Source organism: Trachurus trachurus, assembly GCF_905171665.1.
Source record: "Trachurus trachurus genome assembly, chromosome: 7".
NCBI classification, from domain to species: domain Eukaryota; kingdom Metazoa; phylum Chordata; class Actinopteri; order Carangiformes; family Carangidae; genus Trachurus; species Trachurus trachurus.
This window is the reverse complement of record NC_139901.1, coordinates 13,756,309-13,771,711: the sequence shown is the minus strand read 5'-3', so window position 1 is coordinate 13,771,711 and position 15,403 is coordinate 13,756,309. Positions and strand designations below refer to the sequence as shown.

Genomic DNA, 15,403 nt, shown 5'->3' with positions numbered 1-15,403 from the left:
GCGTGGATACAGCATTAATCCATCACTTCCCTAAGTGGTCAGGCTGGTGCCATAAATGACACATGCTCTGCTAGTTTTACAGGGTTTGGATATGAATTTATTCAAATGAATCTGCATTACACAGTAAATGTGGCACTTGATAATAAAGCTGCCTAGAAAACTAAATAGCTATGGCCCAATAACCAACAATATTTATTTCAATTTTAACACTCACAAACTCATCGTATCTTCTTCGTCATGGCTCTGTTGGTGTGCATTAATCAGATTTTGTGGACAGTAACTTTACATTGCAGCGTCAGTATACGGTTACGCATACATGTTTCTAGAAAACAGATGATGGCCAAAATAATAAAACTACAAATCAGGGAGCGGCGTGTTTTTAGCTCACTTGGTAGAGCTGCTGCCCCATGTTGAGGCTACAGTCCTCACTACAGGTTCGATTCCCGCATCGGGCAGCCCTTTCCTGCATGTCATTCCCCCTCTCTGCCTCCCCATTTCCTGTCTCTCTCCCCACTATGCTGTCAATTAAAAGGCATTAAAACCCCCCAGAAATATACTTAAAAACAAAAACAAATCAGAGGATGTGGTTGGTTAGTGATATTAGTCTTCGGCCCTTAGGAACTCCAAACTCAACTCAAAACTGTGCCTTTTGGGACCCCATTGCTCATAGAAACTAATATAGTAGAACACAGATTTGCTAACAGCCATGCAACTACACAGTCATTTTCGCTCACTCTGGCCAATTAAACCTCTGCTCATTTTGAATCTGGATGGAGCAATAAGCTAGAAATACATGAGGTCACCAACCATAATAAACTAATTAGGTGTAACTTTCTTCTCAGGCTCTTTTTTAAAATCCTCAGCGCAGCAGCATTAACACAGCAATTTTTTGCAGCGATGGCTAATAATGTGTCTGTTTGAGCCTGAACAATGGTACTTTGAAAGTCACTGTCTTTGGAGCCGTCCTGCTCAGTTGTGCATTTCTGTCATTTTTTTCCTTACAGATGATATACTGGAGAAGATATAGGTCCAACAGGGTGCAAAAATTTATTATCAGACAGTCTCCATATCTGCACTACTTCTGCCTCCTTTAAAGGAGCTAAATGTCAGTTTTTGCCTTTTCTACATAGCCAACATAAGCATCAACAGCTGTTTACAGTGTCACTGACAGTAACACAATAGCTGTGCGAGGCCAAATAGGACAGAGAGACAGACAAACTTTATTGATGCCCTTGGAGAATTTAATATCCAGCTGCTCATTAGCAATAATAATTTAAAAAATGATAATAAATTATGATAAACTATTGGGTTTTAATAAATCCAGTTTCAGTGCAGCACAGCGAGGCAGGCAGCCGGGATTTGCCACCTAAATGTTATAATTTGTTCATTTTACAAGACTGAGGTTTTGTTGAGTATTCAGTTTTACACTTTTCCCCTATTATTGCGGGTCCTCTGTGTCCTGCTGGTGGAGGATTGTATTGTATTGTAGCGTTTATTCTGGTGCAGTGAAGAGTTTTAGAACCAGGCTCAGAGGCTTTCTCCTGCTGAACCTTTTTTCTGTGGGAAAAAAGAGAATTTAAAAAAATATTTTTTCCCCCCACATATAAGTTCACCAGCTTTCTACTGTTTACATTGTCAACATTTTATAGAGTTGTTTTGAGTAAGTTAATAATTTAAATAGAGCTAACATTTCTATATTTCTTTAATATTACATGTTTACTGGCAGCCAGTATGGAAACTCTTTACTATTTGAACAATGAGGAGCTTTACTGTGCTTATAAGCACCATTACTTGTGTTTGGAGATACTGTGTCAGCTGACTTTGGCACCCTGTCTCCAAAGCTCAGTTCAACTGTCAGAAATCTGGGTGTGACTTTTGACAGTCATCTCAAGTTCGACAAACAAATCAGTAATGTTGTCAGGACCAGTTTTTTCTAGCTGCGTCTTTTAGCTAAAGTTAAAATGTTTTTAAGCCGCCACGACCTCGAGAAAGCCATCCATGCTTTAATTAGTTCACGGTTAGATTATTGTAATGCACTTTATGTTGGCGTCTCTCAGTCCTCCCTCAGTCGCCTTCAACTCGTGCAAAATGCCGCGGCCCGTCTTTTAACCAACACTCACAGACGTGTGCACATTACCCCTGTTCTTAACTCCCTTCACTGGCTTCCTGTCCTTTTTAGAATTGATTTTAAACGTATAATGTTTGTTTTTAAAGCTCTTAACGGCCTTGCCCCATTATATTTATCCGAGCTTTTAACCATCCGAGATCCAGGTAGAGCTTTGAGGTCGACGAATCAACTTGTACTGGAAGTGCCCAGATCCCTAAACACTGGGGTGACCGAGCCTTTTCTGTCGCTGCTCCCAGGCTCTGGAACAAGCTCCCCACCGAGATGCGTCTCATCTCGGACCCGGGCCTTTTTAAATCCAGGCTAAAAACCTATTTATTTAGATAAGATAAGATAAGATAAACTTTATTGTCTGTCTCGAGTGACAGAAATTCGTCTTTGATAGGCTCGTATAAAAAACACTTAAAGCAGAAGTAAGTGGTCCGGTCGTTTTCGCTAATGCTGCGTTCCAGGCAGGCTTTTGAAATCGTAAATTACAGCTTCAAGTCACAACTTACGACTTTGTAGCGTTCCAGGCAACTCACTCGTGTTTTTCCGACCTGTTTTACCGGTGAAAGTCACTATAACGGCCACTCGTAACTTCCGACCGGTGAACTCGTACCAGATCGAACTGGTACAACTTCACGGTCTGAAAAATACGAGTTTCCTTGAACGCACCATAACAGTCCTCGTCCCTACGTCGCCACATTCACGGCGTCCCTTGGCTGCACACACAGCCCTGCATGCCGTTCTCTCTCCTCATTGGATAAAAACTGTAGGATACGATAAATGTTTTCTCCTCGGCTCAGAGCAGAGCAGAGTGACTGACAGACCCGTGTTTCAGACCAAACACTCTATGTAAGTGATTGCTGTCGGAAGATATAACTATTTAAGACTTATATTAACACAAATATATCACTTACTTCTGCTTTAAGAAACAAACAGAAACAGAAAATTTCTGCTTCTTTCTTTTTATTATTACACTATGTAAAGCACTTTGGTACACCGAAAGGATTGTTGTAAAGGGCTGTATAAATAAAGTACATTTACATTTACATTTAAGTACATTACTTAACAATACAGCAGATACTGAATCAGTTAGTGGGTTAAAATAATGTTTAAAGTGACTGGAACATATAATATTGATCATTTTAAGTCACTTACACAGTAAAAAAAAATCCCAAACATTTCAACTTCCTATCAGGTTAAAATGAGCTTTTGATTTTGCCCTTTTTCATCAGCGAAACAAAAATATGATTAAGACATCACACTTGGCTGATGTGTAAAAAGCATTCTTCACAAACATTTTGACATCTTATAGCCTAAACTATTAAATCTATTGTAAAAGTTACCGATAAATTAGTACAGAGCCGTGAGCTGTAGTTCGTGAGCTGTAAAACTCACTCTGGAGTCGATGGCTTGTTGTGAGCCTGAAGCACAGCTCCTCCTGTGACGTGGTGATAATTTTAGTTCTGTTTCCTCATCTCATCACTTTCAGCTTGGGGTTATTGTCTTTATTAGGCCGCTGCTCGAGATTGTGTTGCTGAAATCGGTGTTTGTTGGCTACATTATAATGACAAACAGGCAACTTCCAACCCTTACAACATCAGTGCTTTATGGTTTGGAGGCAGATTCGGTGCAATTACATGTACTTGCTGTAGTATTTATTGTAACACCGTCTTTTCCAAGTGGTGATATTTCTGCTGCTCTGAACAAACAGCAGTGGAGACTTACTGCTTGTTTTTCTTGGGATTTCAGTTGTAATCTTCTGTGTTTTATCATGGAAGTCGGTGTGGGAGAACTTGGCCAGAGTTGTAGTCTCACTTTTTCCATTTTTTCCCCGACCGTTGTTCTCCAAGTCTTGTCTCCTCTGTAATCATGATTAGACAAAGGGAACAAAGACACAATTTTTTGATGTCAAACTACGTGATGTTCTCTTTGAAAGATGAGCTTTGATGATGAAATTTTCTATTACCTCTGGGAAATCTAAAGAGAATGTCGCAGCAACGAAGTGACTTGTGATACAAAAGACAAAATATACAACACTGATATTGAAAAAGGCCACAAATAGGATTATCTTCATGGTATCATTCAACTCGAAAAGGATGTCTTTCGTTTAACCCAGTCACCCTGAGGGCTGTGTGTCTATCCTTCTTGTACATGAGAGGTGAAGTAAAGATGAGGTGGAAGGCTTCAAACTGCTTTTAATGCATCACTGTGAAGTCCAGAGCTTTTCTTGTCAGGCATGTGGAGATGATGTCTAACCACGCAAACCTGCGGCATCACACTATTATTTCAAAAATGAGTGTTTTTTGCAATGGTTCAAGTAGAAGAGACACAGTGACACGCAGTTGAGATAAAAAAGCTGTGAAACTGTAACACATCTGATCCGTGGTCCAAAACCCTGTTATTTGTTAAAAGGATAGTTCAACATTCTGACAGATTTGCCTATTGCCATAATCCCTAAAGTCATAGGAGTAGGTTCATTACATTGTATCAGTGCATGTTGTTTTGAGATCTGCGGGGCAGAGACGCAAGCTGCTGCCCCTGTCCCTCAAAACTCACCAAATACACAATCCAACAACTCCAAAACGCTCACGTGGACAAGTTGTGACCTGCACATTCACCACGCTATGAAATAATAATGTAACAACAGAGTTGTTTTCGAGACAAATGCGTAGCCAAAACTTCATTCCAGACACGGCTGCTGGGCGGAGTGATTTCAAAAGCACATGAAGTTCCAAGTATTTGCTTTCTGTGTTGTAATGTTACATAATATATACTACTTATATTATGCTGCTGGCTACATAATACATACATCATTATTTCATAGCGTGGCGAATGTGCAGGTCACAACCTCTCCACGAGAGTGTTTTGAGTTGTTGGATTGTGTATTTGATGAGTTTGCTGAGGGACAAGGGACCTGTACCGTTCACCTCCATTGTGTTCGCTGAGCAGTTCACGTCTCTCCCCCGCGGATCTCAAAACAACATGCACTGATAATTAAAGGCAATGAACCTACTCCTATGACTATAGGGATTATGGCAACAGGCGAATTTGCCAAAATGTTGAACTATCCTTTTAAATTTATGATTTAAACCCCATCAGATCACATAAATCTAGACAATGAGGCCAATTTATACCCTTGATGACTACTTGTACACTTTATAGTACTTTAATCCAGTGATAGCGATTATTAATTTGGCTAATGTGAACAGAGGTCACAGTGATTAAAGAAGAAGGAGCTTTAGTTCAGGTTTTTGATTGGATGTTGTATTAAAACCTCTACATTTAGCTTTCAGTCTCTCAGACTTTCATCAGAGCATTGACTTGCATTGTTTTTGCATTATTTTTTCCAGTGAAACTAAAATCATGGCAGTGTTTCCCCCAGAAAATGTGTTAGTTAAGGTGGTGTGTGACCTGTTGGCGGGGGGGCTCTCACTGTTGAATGATAGTGTGCATGTAAAACAACCATTGAACCCCTCTGCTCCATAGGAAACAAAATAAGGGCAAGCAGTGAATTAAGGTTGGAAACAAACAGTCAACAATACAACCACTAAATGGATGTATCAGTGCATCACATTTTCCTGTGAGTTAAACATGGATGTTTTTTTTTGCTTGGGAGGGAGGAAAAATGAGAGAACAAACAGGAGCTTTTGCTGCCCTCTGTCCATATGCATAAGCTCCCTTGGTTTGGCAGCCATCTTTCATTCTACATCTCTTATCCTACCTCCTCCTATGATAATCGAAAGCCAGAGGTCAGGATCAAAAGGAAACAAACAGAAAGGCAGCTCTGCTGATGGCAGGGGTTTTTGGCATCAGCTCTTCAGGAGGTGTCACCGCTGCTATCACACGACTTTAACATCGATCCTGCGGTTGACAGATGTGCTCTGAGTGCAGCGCCTGCCAGAGGAGTCTCTTATAAACGGGTCATCAGTCGCAAACTACAAAACGTTCCCCAAAGTAGACTTATCTGAACATTTGTCACCCACCGTCATTTTTTTACCATCTCCTCTGGGTCGTCCTGTTGGTTTTGAGTAGTGTCCAATTGATGTGGTAGTATTGCGGCCAATGCTGATATTAGGGAGTAAAATGTTCTGATGGCAGATAAATCAGCTGATATTCCTGTTTAACAATAAATGAGTTTTACTATTTAAAATGGCCTCAGTGCAGCACTGCAGTAAACTGTAAATAAAATAGAAAAAGATCAAGCCTATAATTAATAATTACACACTTTCATTTCACAAGCCCCCACCAGCCCTACAGTGTTGTGTGGAGCAAACCTATATAAATGAGAAAACCACAAACTGAATGAACATGACACTAAAGTGATTTTCCTCTAGTGGATCAACCAATGCAAGGAAATTAAAACCAGACAGTTTGAAGTTTGCCTGCAAAGTCTGAAGGCACAAAAAGTCTTCAGACAGGATCTTATCTTCCAGAGTGTATACGCTGATACCCATATGTCTGCATGGGGAAGTCTCACATCAGCCATTAGATGGGCCTGCTGGTGAATCAGTTGGACCCCAGTTTTGAGCCGATATGTGGGGAGCAGCTGGACGTTCTCTCTAAATCAAACATCTGAAGGTCTCCTTACATCCCCGGTCACCCACTGTTTCACAATGCCGCCAGAGTCCCGTGGCCTCCGGCCGGCGTGGAAGCTGTCTGATCAGCTTACAGTGCGGAGCTGTTGTACAAGATGTATTTGAGAAAAGTCCTTTTTTTAATGGAAAGAATACCGTGTGCTGTAGCAGGCTGTTAAATGCAGAGTGTTGCGTAAGTCTCTCTTTTTTTTTTTTTTTTTTTTTTTACAGCGACACCAATGAGTCACAGCTATGGCACATTCTGATTTCCAGTTCTGTCACCATCTGTTTTCTCCCCTTTTCCTCCGCTTGATGTTCTTTTGATCGAACAATCTCTCGCAGCGTACGGCCTCACTTTGATCCACTATTATAGTCGTAGCCTGTATTCAAACCCACTTGGTATCCCAATAAGCATCCAAATCCCATTATCCATCCTGGGTAATAATATAAACCACATCATATCCTATCAGGATGATAAAGTGGGCCTGGCCCCTCTCTGTGTCGTGCCGCGAGAGCTGCAACCAGCCTCTTTTTATTTATTTATTTATTTTTTATTGGATTTGGCCCGATGCACTCGCGTTTACGCTGCTGTTTATGAGTGGCAAATTGCTGTTTGATATCCAAATAATGTCAGAGGGGGGGTATCCTCTCCTGAGTAACAGGAGAGCTGTGAAAATTGCAAGCCCCCCCCCACTCCACCCCCCTCCCTCCTCACTCAGCCATGATGGATTGGTTTTAATATCTGGTGAAAAGCAACGATGAGCAGTGATTAAAGCGAGAAGGAGAGAGCTCTCACTAAATCTGTTTTCTTGTTTTCGTCGCTGCGTTTCTTTCCAAGACGCGCTGACAATGACGACCACGTCTGTTGTTGTGTTTTCTGTGTGTGTGTGTGTGTTGTTTGTGTGTTGTCAAGTCAGACTCTTTCTAAGCTTTTATTTTGCACACTTTGAGGGCAGCTTGATGTGTTTGTCAAACGTTATACGGAGGTTTTCACATTTTTTCTGAAAGCTGCTTTTTATGTGTGAAGCGACTAACTCACACTCGGATGCACAAATGGAAATGTGTGGTGTGTGTGTGTGTGTGTGTGTGTGTACCGTCATGTCGTGCCATAGGCTTTTGTGTTAACCTCTATTAAGCAGTTCGTCCACAAGCAGCCAGCTGACTAATGTAAATATCTTTTTCTATCCCATGTCTAACACCGCCCAGACTACACACCGATACTTTCTCACCAGTCGCCGCTTGTCCTCACGCCATGACTCAGATTGTTTGACAGTCGGGGAGATGTTTCCTACAGGGTAACCCCCTCCTTGCCGCTCTCAGCCTGCAGTATAGTGAACACCGTGGGCAGCAGAGGGCAGTGTTGCACCACTGACAGTGTTTATAGGGAGGGAGAGGAAGGGGTGGGGGGGTGTGTTGTTGTTGAGAGACCGGAGGAAGCAGAGGGAAATGTGCATCTTTCTGCATTGTCTCTCACTATGATCACTCCATTTGAACTCGCAGCCCTTCGCAAGGGAGCCGGTGGTTTCGTCTCACATGTGCAAACATCATCGGGCCGACAGCTGGGCTTCGGCGAAAAGGCCAAGTTTGGTTCCTGTCCGTGCAACCTCTGTTTTTTTTTGTAGGTCTACACATGCTGATTGGTCTGACGACATCGGAAGCAACAAACACCTGAATATTTTATTTTATTCGTTATCACACGTCCAGACCTGACCTTTTAACGCTATACCCTGAATTAAATGAATCGCCATGACTCAGGTCCATATAATGTGATATAAAACAATACCTCTCACATACACACACACACGGCTTGTATTTATTACATGACTTCAAAGCAGTGGAAAGCAGAGGAAGAAAGACAGTGCTTCAGCTTCACTGATGAGAAAACATTTGAACATCAGTCATGTAATTCCTCTGCTTTTGTTTCTCGAACAGTTGTTCTCTAAAGAAACACCCATTTCAAAGTGAAGGATCCCACACAGCTCAGACTTAAGGCTCGCAGTAATGAATTGCAGTCGTCCTGTAGAGTTGAAGTTTCTCCTTAAAGTGCGGAATAGGTTGCCAAATTTAAGCTGTCAATGCTGTAATGAAGCTACTGTTAAAGCCTCCACTCCTCCCTCCCTCCCTCCCTCTCTCCCTCCCCTCTCATTTCTTTGGCTGGCTCTCTAAAGGAGACGCATACTGGAGAAAGGCTGGCTCAGCTGAAGGAAAACTTCTCTTTGGAGTCGGGTATATATTTGTTGTGTTGTGTTGCTGTGTGCCATACACAGTGTTTTGCAGTCTACCACGTATGATTGCACACGATGCACAGCCATTCGAGCGTGTCCATTCAGCTGTCACACAGGAGGAAGCTCTGCCCTTTTCTCCACAGCGTTTAGGGAAAAGGTGAAATTACCTCTCTCTCATATGAACTCTTTATTTGACTTCACTAGAAAAGAATAAACCATTAGGAAATACATTTTGTGCCTCCCTGTTAGGAGGCGTGGCTACAATCAAACATTACAGCGCTCAGTCAACCTGTGACCTTTCAGTGAGGCTGGTTTGTAGATGACGCTGCTGCTGCTGCTGCTGCTCTGGTTATTGACACCAGGAGCTGGTTCCATATAGAGAGATGTTGGGCCGGTTTGTTGTGCTGCTCACAGATCAGTTTCACTTACAGCTATCTTTCAGGCTAACCGAGGCTGAACCAATGTTACCATGGTAGCACAGACACCTGAGCTGACCATCAGCATCCAACAGCAACAAAAAAAACATGGCTCAAAGTTTTTTGGTTTGCTGACACAATTGTGGAGCAAAACCACACTCTGTTGTAACTGTTGAATTCTTCCTAGAGACAAACATGTTTTTCGTGGTCGGATGCGGTTCCTCAGTCAGCCATGTTTTTTTATAGAATGAAAAAACTCTCAATATACCCAGAATGAGGGTACGGCAGTCAAGCACTACACTGCTCTGTGCAGCAGCTGAATTCAGTCTGATGTCCGAGTTATATTTTATATCTGAGCTACAGGGTGGCGACATGACATCAGCACATGACTAGCAGCACCAACATTAATATGAGTTTGTCTCTTTACCTGCTGTAAAGTCAATCAGAGCAGACACTGTAAACATTTGTGTTATTGTGATAAAATAAAGGATTTCTCTAGATTTTAAAATTATTGCAAAAACTTGGGATGATGCAAGGACAAAACCAAGAACATGTCACACGAGTCTGTTCATTTTGATACATTTTAATGTGGGAAAACTCCGTATTATAACTTTAAAGGGATAGTTCAACATTTTGGCAAATTCGCCTTTTGCCATAACCCCTTTAGTCATAGGAGTATGTTCATTACCTTTATTTATTTTTGGTGCATGTTGTTTTGAGATCCTCGGGGCAAAGACGCAAGCTGCTCAGCGAACACAATGGAGGTGAACGGTACAGGTCCCCTGTCCCTCAAAACTCATCAAATACACAGTCTAACAACTCCAAAAGCTGATTTTGCCAAAATGTTGAACTATCCCTTTAAGATGATCCTGATTGTTTTTCTTTAGACCATAGACTGTATATGATTAGACTGACTCTTGTGTTCACTGCAGGTTTTGGTTCAGCCTTAGGCCTTACCCTCATCATGATAACATGCTCAATGACACAGTAGCATTTTATTATTGTGTTCACCCTCTCATCATATTGTGTAGCATTTGCTGTGCAGTAACTTTCCGGTACAGCTGGTGGGAATGGGAATTCATCCTGATGAGGATCTGAGCATCTAAACCTAATTTCATGGCCTCCCCCATTAAGTGGTTGGTAAGACATTTCACAGATGTTGAGGGGAGCCATCTTTTATTGGTGTGTTTCAGAGTGACCGATGTGGCGCACTGATAACACTGCCATCTCTTGGGCCATGCTGCTATAATGGCTAAAAAATCCACTCAAGGCCATGATGTGTGTCAAGATGGAGACACACTACTCTAAACAGGTTGTTTTAAACAATTTGGTGGGGCATTATTGTTTAATTAATTGAACCTTTTAATAAGAAAAACTAAACGAATGTGTAACTATGGGGGTGGTGTTTGCTCTAATGGTGTAATTACCACCTTTTATTTCGCATGTGTGACTTACACTCAGTAGCCTGTGGGCTCCTCAGCCTGTTGAAGCCTAAACTGGGGAGAATAAATAAAACAATGAATCAGGCCTGTGCCTTATAAGTTGAGAGCTGTTCTATGTATAGATCTGTCATGTTAATGGCATGACATAAACACATGCAAAAAAAACCATAGAGATTATTGAAGGCAGTCTGCATTGCCTCCTTGTACATGTGCTCAGTTTTGGTAAATGTTTTACGCATCATATCAGGTTTGGAAATGCTTGCTGCAGCCCTATAATTATGTATGTGTGTGTGTGTGTAAACTACCAAAATTAAAGCAATCGTTCACGAGCTGTGTGCGAACCAGCAGGTGATGTTAATATGAATCAGGATACACATTTCTGCTGTGCATCTGTCAGGTTTGTGATGGGGCTCATGCTGCGTATCATACACAGGTGCATTTGCTGTGGTGTTATTGTGTTTTTCATTCTCACTCGCGCTGCTATTTGCTGTGCAGATAGGATAGTCGGTCTTCGGAGGCCTCCACTCCATTCAGCATCCGGCTCCTTTCAGCACTTCAGGAAGGCGTGCAATTGTGTCTCGTTTGTGAAGCCGTGTGTGTGCTGTTTGTCATTCATTCCTTATTTTTCAGCGCATGTTTACAGGAACTTGTAAACACCACTGCCACTGTGGCAAATGTAAATAGAAGGAGGGAGACTGGTTTTGTTATCAGAGTCAGACTGAATAAGGCTACAATCTCCATTTTTCTAACTTTTCACAATAAATGTTCTACAGACAACTCCAAGCACTGGTTTCATTGTAAAGTTTCTAACCACAGACTGCCACTGTTGTCTCAAAACTATTAGAGTTCATCTCAAGTCATGTTTTAAACTCTGCTGTGAGTCATATTTAGTTCAACATATTAATATTTCCCCTGACTGACTTCCTGGTTGAGAAACCTAGATCAGGCCCTTAGCCCCGCCCACCACCTGCTGGCTCCAGATGCTCCAGGTGAAAGAGCAGACAGCATCAAGGTGGTTAGAGGAAAAATCATAGAGACTCAGATACAAGTTTGAGCCTCAGTCAGACCCAGACTCAGAGGAGGAGTCTGCTGAGACCAGAACCAGAGACTAGAAACCAGTTAGAGCTGTTAGCACAGTTAGCATCTTTTCTGAATGGTTGGCGCTGTTAATATCTTTTATTTGCTTATTTTGTTTGTTAGCTTTTAACAGGCAGTGACTTGCACAGTGTTAGCAGTCCCCAAAAGACAGTACTGGTTCCTCAAATCATCGACCTATGAAAGCTTGGCTATGTTCCTCTTTTTAGCCTGTCACTGGTTCAAGGTGGAAACACTCAGTCTTGGTGTTGACGATTATTTCACTCACAATATAAAAACATCACGTGGATCTTAATACAGTAAAACACTGGATTTAAACACGTTTCCTCATAACCTTGATCAAGGGAGCTGTATTTTGATCCCACATACACCTTTCTGCTGCTGTGAGCAACCAAATTAGTTTCCAAATTTCACTCCTTTTTGACTAACATTTGCTAAAAGCTGTTTTAAGATGCAGCCTTCAAGAAAAAACATTTCTTTGTTGTATTTTTAAAGATTTATGAATAGCTCAGTGCCACAGACAGTTGGGTTGGGTTTGGTTAGAAATAAGAAAAATCTGGTATGACACCAACCGATCCTTTAACATATTAAATTGTGCTGTGCATTAAACTTGCTAGCCCAGAGCAGCCATGAATCCTCTCCTCGGAGCCACTAAGTCCTCAGATAAATGGCCGGCAGTAAAACATGTCCTTATATCGAGTCTTGTTATGTTCTGTCTTACATTCTCTATTTTCTTTTTACAAGGCACGACACTTCCTACAGTAAATGTAGCGGGGCCCATGAAACCTGCCTGTGTGAAAAGCCACATGATTGATGGACAAAGGAGCTGCCATGGCAGCATAGACAGGCCTTCAGCTTACCTCGGTGCCTAATGCTTTCTCCCAGCTGGCATGCCACACGAAGAGATACACTTCAATTATACATGGGGATGGTGGGGGCGCAGACTGCGCTGCCTCGCCTGAAAACTGATCAATATTTTAGCTCCAAGGGGACCAAACATCTAGTGGAGCAGCTGCTGCTTAACAGCTTTACACACTGGAGTGGTACACCTCGTAATACACAGCCATGTTCTGTAGGTGTGTGTGTGTGTGTGTGAGTTCGAGGGAATTCGAGGGCCAGAAGGGCTACTGCCGAGGTGACAGTATGGGAGGGATGAGAGTCTCGAGGAGGTGTTAGATGTTTGTGCATGAGACTTATTTCTGCTGTGTGAGGTGTGCATTGACTCGGTTCTTAGTTGACTCCTCTTCCTCCATTCCTCCATATCTCATTTCTCCCTCTATCTCACTCTTTTCCCTCCAAACACACTCACATACACAGCGAGACCGTCCTTGTAATTCAGCTATCAGCTCTCCCTGGGGTCTGCATTGCCTGTGTGTGGGGTAGAGAGAGACACAGAAGCAAGGGTGCGGTGGGGATTCTGTCTGTTTTGTACTTTGTTGTTTCAGGCTTTGACGTGTCAATTCCAACTCTACCTTTTCCCGGATCTGAAGTCTCGCAGTGTTCCCCCAACTCCTTTCATCGTATATATTTCCTGTCTTCCTGCCGTATTGTGATGCATCTCGGGCGTTCACTGTCGGCGCCCGCAGGTTTTTGTCTGTGAGGCATTTCAGACGGGATTTACAAAATGTCAGGAGACCAGAACCTGGGTGACAAACTTAAGACTTCAACAGGCGAGCGCTGAGATCTGTCACTGGGGAAGGCGGGGATGTCACAGACAGAATGCAGAATCTTTTTGTTTTTGTTGTTGGTGTCGGGCACCATGCAGGCAGAAAACACCAGAGGTACTGAAGCTAAAAAACATGGGATGTGGACTCATTGGGGATGGGGTGGGGAGGGTAGAGTTAGAGGAATTGTGCTGATTAAGAGGTTGTCAGTTGGCGCAAGCATTAATTATGGAGAGTGGAGTTGGCGCTGATGCTGACAGTAGATTTGAAGGAAAGGAACTGAAGGAAAATGTCACATTTACTGCGTCGGTCTTTCATCTTTCTAATTTCTCATCTGCCTCCGACTGGGGCCCTCGGCTGTGATCCAGGGCACAGAACCGGTCAGGACACACGTGACTCCGCGTCATCACCAGCCCAGTTTTGAGCTTCATCTGTTATCTTCAAGTCTGTTAGAAGCCATTATCCATCTTTGTCAATGTCTGTATTTTGTATTTAGAGATAAAGACTTTGTTTCTCTCAGGTGATAACAGTGTTTTCAGACAAGTAACGTTTAAATACCCTGCAGCTAAAGCTCGATCACCAGAAAACAAATGAACTGAGCAGTGGTTCACATTTCTTCCTGTTTGTTTTGCTCCACAATTTAAGCTTAGGTCGAAATGGTTCCCTGCTTCGCCGTGATTTGATTTTAATGTCGCCGATTGGTTCTTCAGTGACGGCATCCAGATCATGTCAAGAGACGGATGCATAGTGTGGAAAAAGATTCAGAGAGAACTGTTGAGCTTCAAGATAGTGGGTGTAGAGCCGGTGTAGCAGGATAGACCTTTGAATGTGCTTCATTCACTCATGCTTTGTTTGTTGTATTTCAGACAGCAAATATGAGAAAAAAGAAATGCATTGTGGGTGGGTAAAAACTCCAGAGAGAGTTCTATGCATTTTTTGTTTGTTTGTTTGTTTGAAAGCATTTTGATATTTACTAAGAATTGTATAATGACAACCACTTCCTTTCACATCTTTAATTGAATTGCTACTTGTTGATATGTCCAAGCTTCACTGAATGTCATTAGTGGAGCCACATCATCAGCTGTAAGGAAGTTTTTTTTTTTTTACAAAAATTCAGCTGTTTCATGATGATATCACAGGAGTCTAAACACGATAAACAAATCAGTTTTTTGGGACCTAACATGTCTTAGTTATTGGTGCTGTAGAGACATTTCTTTTGGTACAAAGGAGGGTTTGAGGTTCATAGATTGTAAATAATGATAATGTAAATATATGATATACAGTATGTCACCTACTGGTTTCTAAAGCTCAGAGTGAGCTGCCGCAACATTATTGTCTTGGAAGTGTCTCTGCCCCCTAACTCCCAGCTAATCCAAAAATGGAGGTGGTACATGTGTGGAGGTGAGGCTTGTGACAAACACATACCCCACCTGTCAGAGAAGCCACGCCCTCAGTGCTTTATAAAGTGTTAACGAGGGCTGACCCAAAAAAATCGAAGCTTCGAAGCTTCGTTCATTGCCATGGTAATCGATCATGAGTAGGCTACTTGGCATCCTGGAAATCTGCCTGATAAGTTTTGGAGACATGCAGTGTTAATTTGCCATACATTCGTTATGTCTGCCACGACCCCCCCGGCCGTCGAAGCTTCGATTATGATCAATTTTATGTCCGTGAATAATCAAGTATCTAAATATGGTAATCGGGACACCACTAGTGTTAACAGATGAGTTCAATTAAAAAGTCGCCATGAAGGAGAAAATTAGCTGCAGAGGCTGCATACATGTTTATTTCTGCTGTCAAGTTGAACATGTTAACATGGGAGTCTATGAGGACTGACTCACTGTTGGAGACACAATCTAGTGGTCAGTAGAGGA

The 15,403-nt window shown here is 42.2% G+C and overlaps 1 protein-coding gene across 1 annotated transcript in view; it reads left to right on the top strand.

Annotated features, from left to right (window-relative positions):
* nphp4 (nephronophthisis 4) overlaps nucleotides 1-15,403 on the top strand; it is a gene marked incomplete at its 3' end in the record, with an annotated part of 185,112 nt that overhangs the window by 1,165 nt on the left and 168,544 nt on the right. The window lies entirely within an intron of this gene.